This window comes from Zootoca vivipara, chromosome 9 (genome assembly GCF_965207765.1).
Source record: "Zootoca vivipara chromosome 9, rZooViv2.hap1.1, whole genome shotgun sequence".
NCBI lineage: Eukaryota > Metazoa > Chordata > Lepidosauria > Squamata > Lacertidae > Zootoca > Zootoca vivipara.
Window position 1 is genome coordinate 50,396,755 of NC_142592.1, and position 9,704 is coordinate 50,406,458.

Here is a 9,704-nt window from a genome sequence, read left to right on the forward strand (position 1 = left end):
TTACTGCCAAACATAGCTCTTTGTTCTGCCTTTGTACATGTGTAACAAAACCAGAAATCTGGCAGAAATACCTTTCTTGAATGAAGATTTTCAACAATGTTTCTGGCACCTGTCTCCTCAGGATGTAGAGCTGCTGGAAGATCTCCCTATTCACTACTTTTGCCTAGAAAGGCAGAAACAAGGAAGCAATCGTGCTGCCTAGTGATGATGGCCTTTGAAAAGGGATTGTGACAAGCTCTCTCCCCACCCCTCATTCTTGTAATGACACGCGTACAGTTTCTTAATAAAATGCTTTCATCTTCTAGGAATAGATAGAATGGTATCAATCCAGTTTGTATCTCTTGCACATGAGTAGACTGGTAAGCTCATCCCGTTGAATGTTTGTAAGGAGAGGGGGGGTTGGTTCACTCCACAACTTGGAGTGAAACCTTCCCAGTCCACTTTCAACAAATCATGCTCAGACTGGAACACAGGCATGTGTATTAGATCTCAAGTCTATGAACTCTTTCCAAGTACTGTTTGTCCCCATTTACTTTTTCTTTAATGAGATGGTCCAAGGGCTTTCTGGTTCATTTAAAAAACAAAAACTTTTCTAGCTTCTTGGAGCACCTAGAAAGTGTGGTGGTTTCTGCACGTATCAACAAGTTTCCATTAAACAGTTCCTGGAAGCAGTGGTATTTTATGAAGAACGATGCTCTGAAAGGTTCACAGGCCTCCAATCTGATCTGCATGTTTGTGTTCCAACCCTGGATGTGGGCAGAGGAGTGAATCAACATTCTCTCTCCCTATTGTCTTCACCCCTCTTCCCATCCTTGGGTGGGCTTTGTGTGAATTCATACACCCCTGCTACACATCCCCTCAATAATCCTAGAAATTGTTATGCCCCTGACAAAACTACAATTCCCAGCACCCTTAAAAAGCTACAGTTCCCAGGATTCTTTGGGGAGTGCCTTTAAATGTGTGGTCTGTATGCTTTCTCAAAGTGCAGGAGTAGCCATTGTGAGTCTGCCACCAGGAAATCTGTTGCTGCTTGTAAACCACCCCACCCCCCCAAAACCTACATAAATCCCCCCTTAAGTAAGTCCCCATCATTCACCACAGGCTGAAAATTCCAGCTGAAAGTTCTGTTCAGATAACTTTTTGCTCAGCAGTAAGTGGTGCAATCTTGCATGAGCGGCAGTTCCATATGCATGTCAGAGTGCACACAAGACTCTGGCTCCAGGCATTGTTATTTAAATAAGAAAATCTATTATATTCACCAGCAACAGCCAATATACTTAAAATTATTCCTTCTTTTCGCCATCATTCACCCACCTTGGCTATAAATTAACTGGTTTGTTTATAGATCAATGTTAAAAGTGTATAAATTGCTGTACCCCGAAGAAGATATTTTGAAGATATCCAGGTCTTTCTTGCTTAAGTAATGCACACAATGTATTCTTTGGGAAATTCATCTTAAGTGCACTGCCTGCATTTTGCATTCATTGCCCGTATTGCAATGCCATCAGCCGCAACACTTTTTGCAGAGGATCAGCTCTGATTAACTGAAGTTCAATGGGCAATCCATATTTCTAATCTGTGATGAGTGCATTGACTCATTCATCATAAATTCATGCTTTCAGACATAACTGAACAGGCAGTTTGCAGCTAGGAACTGATGGTAAAGTGTTGCAAATAGTAGTTACCTAGGAAGTGGTTTGGATGTCTTCTGTTCTGTCCCAATTGCAAGCCACTGCTAATTTTGACTCCTGAGAAAGACTATCTTATAAGATGGACAAGATGGATCTCTCATTGTCCCCCATCCTGCCATCTAACTGACCTTTCCCAGTCCAGAATAAGTACCTAGAGTGGCACAGCCATGTTGTTCAGGGAAAGGAGGTTGAGGATGCCAATGGCTGGGTTGAGGTGTCCACAACATGGAAGAAGGAATGGGTTTAGATCAGGGGTGGGGAACCTTAGGTCCAGGAGCCAAATGTGGCCCTCTAGAAATCTGTCTCACACTTGCACCTCTCCCCAAGCTACACACATCTTCTCATGCCCAGACACTTCACTGGCCATGCTGCACATCCAAGCACCTGACTGGATTGTATCCTTGAACTCTGATGATAACTCATTACTCAAGATCAGGGTTTCCCAAACTAGCTTGCTATACAAAGGTAAACTTTTGTCTGTTGCTCCACCGACTTTGGCCTTTAGCCTTGCCCACTAACGGCGAGTCTTCAGAAGGTTGACCAGAAGAGAATGCAGAAAAAAAAGGTTTCTTATCCCTGGTCTAGATCCATACATCAGGTTCTTTGAGCTGCTGTCTCAGCATGGGAGGGAAGGGATAACATGAATGGAACTAAAACTTATAGGAGACATGAGCCTGATCTCTCCCTTCTCAACCATGTTTAGTTATATAGTCTAACATCACCGAGTCATATGCCATCTCTCATGACAACAGCTGGTGGTGTGAGTTGACATCAGGGTGATGAAACAAAGAATGCCATGTGTTGTAATGTTTGTATAGTATCTAGCAATTTTAGATGATGGTGATAAATAAATAAATAAAGGCATACTAGGTATTATGAGAAGAAACATGGCACATCATTTCTTCTAAAGTTTAATTTTGATCTATGTACTGTATTTCCATAGAGCCATCAATTTATTTATTTTTAAGAAATGCTTTCTTTAATCTTCATTTGGAGAAAACATTTCCAGACAAAGTATATTATATTAACTCTCATTTATCCAAGTTTCTTCAATATGAGCTGCTCCTTCTACACTGCTTTTTTCTAGGGGTGTACTTAAGGGTATGCCTCCGGAGAGCACAGCTTCTACAGGAGATTTTTCTGTTTCGTTTGATAACTGTATCTCACACCGACCTTAATTCCTACCAATCTCTTTTGTCCATTAAAAACAACATTTTTATTGTTTTCAAATAATTATGGAACCACAAAGACAAGTAAACAATAATAAAAGTTCAATAATACATCCAACCAAAGGCAGGCCAAACAAAACCTAAACATAACTACACCCAATCGAAAATCATGCCAACCATATTTCTCTAGATGGCATGGGGAGCGATGTCTGAAACAAAAGTATATTAAATAAAGTCCCATTATACTGAATAGAAATTATCAGGAACTTCCTGTCTGTTAGAGACCTGTTATGTATTATTTTGTCTGCAATAACTAAATTCCAGAGATTTTTATTCCATAAGGATATAGTCAATTTTTTTCAGCGATTTGCCAGCATCTGTGTCAGAAGTTTCTTTTTGCAAAATGTCTTCATAGCATCTGTCCACACATTTAGTAGTGATAACGGGGAGAAAGTTGAATATGCGCTTTAATAATCTTTTCTATCTCCTGATAAATCTTATTCTAGAAGAAAGCAAGATGCGGGTATTTCCAACATAGATGAGCTGTCTGAAGGCAATCCTGTATAAGGAAGTTTTTTTAAAAAAAGTTTAATGTTTCATTATGTTTTAATATACAGTACAGTGTGTTGGAAGCTGCCCAGAGTGGCTGGATCAACCCAGAAAGATGTGTAGGGTATAAATAGTAAAATTATCATTATGGAATAGGACGTCCCTATTTTCATCGGAGGAATGTTGGAGGGTATGTTTGTCCCTTTTAATTCTAAAGATCTCTCTGATATATTAGATGTGTGTCTACCAGGGTCTAACAACAAAAGGCGGTTGGAGGATGGATGGCGGCTAACAGATTGAGGTTGAATCCTGACAAGACAGAATTACTGTTTGTGGGGGACAGGAGGCGGGCAGGTGTGGAGGATTCCCTGGTTCTGAATGGGGTAACTGTGCCCCTGAAGGACCAGGTGCGCAGCCTGGGAGTCATTTTGGACTCACAGCTGTCCATGGAGGCGCAGGTCAATTCTGTGTCCAGGGCAGCTGTCTATCAGCTCCATCTGGTACGCAGGCTGAGACCCTACCTGCCTGCAGACTGCCTAGCCGGAGTGGTGCATGCTCTAGTTATCTCCCGCTTGGACTACTACAATGCGCTCTACGTGGGGCTACACCGGTCTTTAAAGATCTACATTGGCTCCCAGTACGTTTCCGAGCACAATTCAAAGTGTTGGTGCTGACCTTTAAAGCCCTAAATGGCCTCAGTCCAATATACCTGAAGGAGCGTCTCCACCTCCATCATTCTGCCCGGACACTGAGGTCCAGCACCGAGGGCCTTCTGGCGGTTCCCTCATTGCGGGAAGCCAAGTTGCAGGGAACTAGGCAGAGGGCCTTCTCGGTGGTGGCGCCTGCCCTGTGGAACGCCCTCCCAACAGATGTCAAAAAGGAAAACAACTACCAGACTTTTAGAAGACATCTGAAGGCAGCCCTGTTCAGGAAGGCTTTTAATGTTTAATAGATTATTGTATTTTATTTTTCTGTTGGAAGCCACCCAGAGTGGCTGCGGAGACCCAGCCAGATGGGCGGGGTATAAATAATAAATAATAATAATAATAATTATTATTATTATTATTATTATTATTATTATTATTATATAAAGTCAGCCAGTCACCTTCTGTGTTGCCTTATTCTTTTAATGATTCTGAGATTATTTGCATTTGATCAATGGCAATCGTTGTCCTACATTTCAAAGAAATCATCACCTAGAGCATAGCTGCCAAGTTATCCCTTTTTAACAGGGATTTTCCCTTATGCTGAATAGGCTTCCTCGCGAGAAAAGCGAAAACTTGGCAGCTATGACCTAGAGACGTCTAATCAGATCAGTACAGACCTCTTAGAGAATTATGATCTGACACACAGGAATACACTGAGAATCTGGATAGCTTGCAGTGGGGAAGTGTTGGGGTGGGAGGTTGCATGGAATTGAGCCATTGAAAACGCACAAATACATGCTTGATTTTTGATAATGACTCTTTTAAATTGTTGAATATAATATACCTGATCATAAAACTCCAATAGCAGTCTTTTAAAAAAACAACCCTGTAAAGTGGTGTCATTGTTTCCCCCCCAATCCTGCCCTCTTTTTACATAGATGTCTTCATGCCTCCTCTCCAAGAGTTTGGCCAGACCTTAATATATCCTGTCTGGCCCCGTCAAACCGTATTTGTGCCTGCATTCCATTACCTACAGTTCATTCCCCTTTAGATGGTGGCCTTATATATTACCTTAGCAACCTTTTTTTTGTATGCATGACACATCTCAGCATGAAGTCCTAGGTTCTCCCTGCGCCCCCTTTTCTCTCATCTTTTGTCGAAGCCTGCATTCATTTCCAAAGAATGCCTTACACAGCCTTTTATGTAGGACACTTTAAACTCTTTCATTTCTCTCTGCATTCTCAGACATCCATTCTCTTCCTTATTGGGTGGCAGATATTCCCTGAACTCATTATGCAGCAAAAGGGGGGGGAGAGAGAGAGAAGGCCCCATTATTTGTGGACTTTGTGTTTGATTTCAGATGCCATTTAGATTAATGGGAAAGATATGTGCAACTGGCAAATTCTCATTAATACAGCTAAATTCAATCATGTCCTTTAAGTGGTAAAGAAAGGCTGTGATGGGTGAAAGAGGAAAGAGCCAGTCTTTGGGAAGCATTCTCTAGTTCCGAATAAATATTATATGGCCACATAAAATCTTACAGTATACTTCTGTGGCATTGGTATTTCAACTAAGTCAACCACAGCCTACTACTAGTTTTATGATAAAATGTGGAAGAATACTTGATGCTATATTCTAAAGATATATGAAGGCAAGATTTCATTGAAATCAGGCGTGGGGATGTTTTATCAGACCAACAGCCACCTTCCCATCTGGGCAATCTTCTGGACGCCACTTGTCAATAGTGGGCAGCAGGGCTTGCGGCATAAGTGAGTCAAGCAGCTCATGTAAATTTCACCTTTGCAGAGTAGGCTGGTTTCCACACACACTCATCTGCAACTAACAGAGATAATCAATGAAGACACTCTAAGCTTCCAGTGGTCTCTCATCCAAAGGAAACCAAACCCTGCATTGCTTCTCACTAAACCCTCTAGTACTATGGAAAATGGGGGATAGGCTTGGTTTTCGGTATTATTCTGTTGCCCCATCGCAAGACACACCTATTTTGTGCCTCTGCAGGAGGAAAAGCAATATGAGATGTACAATATAGTCTCGGGGCTCCAAATCTGTGGGCTGAATATTTATGACCTGTCACAGATGGCTGCAGGGCTTGGTGGATGGGTTTAGCCAGTCTTCTGTCATATAATATTAATTGTAGCTGCAGACGGGGACGATATCTTCAAATACCCAGGAGCTGGGCCTTTGTTACAGAGCTAGTGGAATATGGGAGATAAAGGTGGATGGTTGCAATATCTGTAGGAGGGGGGGACTGTGCTGTGCTGTGCATGATTAGTATGCTGTTTGCCGTTTATCCCTATGGGAATTCCCCAGCTTTAAGTTCAAATATTCCGTTTTTAAGTATTCACGGTTCCAACGACGATAATGAACTAGCAAATTCACAGTGAACAATGTGTTTGGTTCGTAGCTCTTTTGGCTTGAAATCCCATGGTTTATGGCTTGGACCACATTATCTCAAATGCATGAATGGCATATTTAATGTTAAAATTAATAAGAGAAAGAAAGAATCTGTCTCTGTGGGTCTTCTGTTTAATGAAACAGGTCAAATCTATGAGGCTGAGAAAATCCTACATTTCAAACATATCTGCTATATTATGGGGGAGGATTAAGGCGCAGATGCCTTTGTGAAAGGAAGATTTGACTACTGATGAACTGAAAATATTTTTTACTTTCCTAGTAACCATCTTACGAACAAAAAGAACTATTAGAAGATTATATTAACTGAAACAACAGTGTGTGGCTCCATATCATAATGAAATTTGCCATTCCAAAATATTGCAAATAAAATCTTTTTCTTAACAAGTTTATTATTAATTTGGCTTCCCTCATATTCAATTATTTTATTATTGGGATAATTATCTGTATTTTATTTTTACAATCAACCTGTTATTGAAGGATAGTTATTTTACCACCCCCAAGCTTATGTCACAACCCTTCTGACAGCAGTCAAAAGTGGATGTCTTCTCTAAGTCCTTAATTTCTTCTGTTTCAGGTAACCATTCAGTTAAAGGATGTAGGGGTTCTTCATGTATATTATAACCCATCATTTATTCAATACTTTGAAAAACTGAGGATTAATACAGCATATTTTTGTCAGCTCCACAATGTATGAACTGCTGCTGTTCTTAACTTACATCTCCATCATTTGTCATGCTCCAGTTTATAAATGTTAGACTGCTATCATAAATATAGTTACCTGGGAGTAGGCCCTATTAATAGAGCTGAGTGGAAATGTATTGGTTTGTAGCCTTAAAAAACAATATGGCCCAATAGACCAATGAGTGGCAGTGAGTGTGCTGGACCACTATCTTGCCTCAGTAATGGAGTGGATGAGAGCCATTAAACTGAAACTCAGTCCAGATAAGACAGAGACACTGTTAGTGGGCGGTTCCCTAGACCAGATGGATGGGAGGTGGCCTGCTCTTGGTGGGGTAACATTCCCTCTGAAGGAGCGGGTACTTCTGGGTCAATTGCTCTTGCTTGAGGCCCAGGTGGCCTCAGCAGCACAGAGTACCTCCCATCACCTTTGGATGGTGGCCTATCTTGACAGGCATAGGAAAGTGTTAGAGCATAAAAACAAGATTTGGGAACATTTATTGGCTCTAATAGCAGACATTCACATCTGTTAAATATTTAGAGCAGTCTTCCTAGAAACATCTTCTGTGACTTCTTAATATAATTTCTTTTGATTATTCTCTATAAGCCTATGAACATCATGTTGGATCTGTATTTTAGGTCGAAGACAGACTTATCTCTACGTGCAGTGGAAGTGGTTTGACAATTCTGCGCCGGCAATTTCATAAATTTCATAGCATATAATGCAGCAAATATGTGTTCAAACCATTTATGTCATGCTTTAAAACGTTGCATTTGTCTTCACCATTACCAGCACCATTCTCTCTCTCTCTCTCTCTCTCTCTCTCTCTCTCTCTCTCTCTCTCTTATAGAACATTTTTAGGGGACAGACTAAAGCGTAAGAAACTGGACCTAATAATATCAGCTCATTCAGATTTGCTGAAATCAATTTTATATCCTCATGCACTACCACAGTATATATCATGGCTTGCATCTTTAAGTACAGAAAGTACAGTATTGGTTTAAAGCAGGCTTCCTCAACCACAGCCCTCCAGATGTTTTGAGACTACAATTCCCATCATCCCCGACCACTGGTCCTGCTAGCTAGGGATCATGGGAGTTGTAGGCCAAAAACATCTGGAGGGCCGAGGTTGAGGAAGCCTGGTTTATAGTGTACAGATCTATTCTATTTGATTCAATAAGGTTCTGGAACTTCGTGTGAAACAAGCTTGGGCAAGCTGGAAGTTTCTAGCTGACAAGTCAGTTTCCATTCTTCCTGGAAACGAGCAGGAGGTTCCTGATGTTTGGGTTATTCCAGGGGTCCCCAAACTTTTTCAGCCGGGGGCCGGTCCACCGCCCTCAGACCCTGTGCTGGGCCGGACTATATTTTTGGGGGTGGGGGGGAGCCGAAATCCTATGTGCATTGAACATACTGCATTTGGTGCACAAAAAACAGGAAAACAATACAATATTTAAATTTAAAATAATGATTTTAATCACAAAATAATAAACACAAAATAATATTTAAAATAAAACAACACCATACAGAGCCCCGCCAGGAGCCCGCCAGACCCCAGCGCCCCTAGCCGCTTTCCCGCTCACCTCCGCCTGCCATATTTGGAGCGCTCAGGCTGAGCGGCAGCGATGGGGCCGGGGCTGGGGCTAACGGCAGCCTGACCGGGACTGGGGGTGGGCCAGGGGCCTGGGCAACACCGGAGGAGGATCCCAAAGCCAGCTCTTTGAGGTGATCCAGGCGCCGAGAGCCACAAGAGAGCGGCAGCGGAGGGGGCCATCCGGGCGGCCGCGGTAGCGACTGCAAGAAAGAGAGCAGAGGGGGAGGCGGCGGCGGCTATCCGGGTGGCCACGGCAGAAAGAGAGGGGAGGCGGAGGCGGCTATCGGGGCGGCCGTGGTAGCGCCCGCAAGACAAAGAGCGGAGGGGGAGGCGGCGGCGGTGGGGTCATCCGGGCGGCTGCGGCAGGGGCCTCAAGAAAATGAGCAGAGGGGGAGGGGAGGCGGTGGCGGTCATCCGGGCGGCCGTGGTAGCGGCCTCAAGAAAATGAGCAGAGGGGGAGGCAGAGGCGGCCATCCGGGCGGCCGCGGCAGAAAGAGAGCGGTGGAGGAGGGGGAGGCGGTGGCCATCTGGGCGGCTGCAGTAGCGGCTGCAAGAAAGAGAGCGGAGGGGGAGGTGGCGGTGTTATCTGGGTGGCCGCGGTAGCGGCCGCAAGAAAATGAGCAGAGGGGGAGGGGGAGGCGGCAGCGGCCATCCGGGCAGCTGCAAGAAAGAGAGCGGAGGGGGAGGCGGCGGGGCTATCCAGGCGGCCGCGGCAGGGGCCTCAAGAAAGAGAACGGTGGCGGGGGAGGCGGCGGCGCCAGGCCAACTCCTCTTCAAGCGGCGGGTCGGGCCAGCCCGGCTCCGGCGGCGGGAGCAGCAGCGCGGCTAAGCAGCTGCGCAGGGCGTTGCAGAAGGAGCGCTGAAACACACACACACACACACACAAAACACTTATCTGTGTCTTGCAGCAGGGGCTCCTTGCGGCGGAGGGTGGAGCGGCAG